General features: G+C 44.5%; 1 pseudogene; it reads left to right on the top strand.

Moving 5' to 3' along the window:
- LOC119339206 overlaps positions 1-1,595 on the top strand; it is a 61,596-nt pseudogene that overhangs the window by 35,909 nt on the left and 24,092 nt on the right.

The raw sequence follows: 1,595 nt of genomic DNA, 5'->3' as shown, positions 1-1,595 counted from the left end.
TCGGATAGATATACGAAAACTTGTTATTCAACCAATCTATCAGAGAAGGAGAGGTCGATCACTTCTCTCTGTGTATATGTTCATGATGATCTTTTGTACTTAATGATTTCCTTCATTTGCTTACTAGTTAGCTAGCGTGTCGAGTCCTTTTTATACGTATAGTACGTAGCGTCGACCAAGAACGGAGGTAAGAGAGGACACTTCTCTCTGTTACACAATATATGAAACCCCTAAATTAACCCTAGAAAACCCAACCCCCTCAGAAAAAAAACCAAAAACCCAGCCCCTGAACTGCTGACGCGTGGAAGCCTTTTGGTCCCGGTTGGTGGCACCAATCGGAACAAAAGGTCCCCCTACCTGGGCAAGCGGCAGTGACCACGTGGAGCCCCATCTGTCCCGGTTCCTGGGCGAACCGGGACGAAAGGTTTTAGGCTTTAGTACCGATCCTTTAGTTCCGGGTCCAGAACTGGGACAAATAGGCCTCACGAACCGGGACGAATGACCATTTTTCTACTAGTATGCATTGTTCAGACATCAGCGCGCTCGTGGAGAAGATCGATGATCCGGGCATGGCCTGCGACGGGGACACGCTGGAAGTGGTCTGTGAGCTCGACCGCACCTGCAAGGACGCCGGCTTCTCGTATCGTGGTAACCACCTGCTCTCACTTAGTCTTGTGTAAAAGTAAAAACCCACCCAATGTCGTGTCAAAGCTAACCACGTAAATGATGGTGGAAACTAATAGAAAGGCCACGGGATTGCGGAGTCGCTGATGGTGGGTTTTTCAGCTCCCTCTTGACGAAAAATACAAGATCAGACTCACACCACGGACAGGATACAGGTGTGGTTTCTTAAGCGTCTCCAACTTATATTGTTTCCTCTTGATTTGGAATAAATTTTGTATACGGCTTGTCGTCAGAAGGTACCAGAGAGTGGGCGAGAACATCACCAAGGCCAAACTTGATATGCACGAAGAGATCGATGTAAGTTTAATCACCCACTTGTTCGAGCCTCTGGGTTAAGTTATCCAGACTTATGAGATGACAAACTATCACAACAACCCCTGCCTTATCGCTTGGCCATGCCGCCAAAAGATTCGATCAAAAATCTAGAAAACAGCAAGTATTCATCCACGTTTTCTTACGAAAAACCCCTTTCTTTTATTTTGAATATAATTCTACTTATTTTTTTCCAATCTTTTTCAAAAAATCTATTCCTGCTTTTTTTGATCCAGTTTCTATTATTCTCCTCGATAGATTCACTTCCGCTTCGGTACGACCCCCCTAAACACATCAACGATTGTGATTATCCTATATCCCTTCATAAGGATGGGCATGTGGTCTTTTTTGAAAGTATGATGTCTTTTTTTTTTTTTGAGACAATGCAAGTACGATGTCTCCACCGATACCTTTGTTATGCATAACTGGGCCAGCCCAGCAAGCGCTAGGCCGCTTGCTATTGAAAGGCAGACGTAAAATTCCTCAAAGGAGTAAGTTCATACCAGGAATCAAACTCGTCAACTTATCCTCCAGATTACACAGCTTTGCCGCTCCACTACAATGGCCTTTGGTTATAAAAACAGCAGAAAGTTTATAAG

Source organism: Triticum dicoccoides, chromosome 7B (genome assembly GCF_002162155.2).
Source record: "Triticum dicoccoides isolate Atlit2015 ecotype Zavitan chromosome 7B, WEW_v2.0, whole genome shotgun sequence".
In the NCBI taxonomy this organism is placed as follows: domain Eukaryota; kingdom Viridiplantae; phylum Streptophyta; class Magnoliopsida; order Poales; family Poaceae; genus Triticum; species Triticum dicoccoides.
The sequence above is the reverse complement of the archived record's forward strand: the minus strand, read 5'-3'. Positions and strand labels throughout refer to the sequence as shown.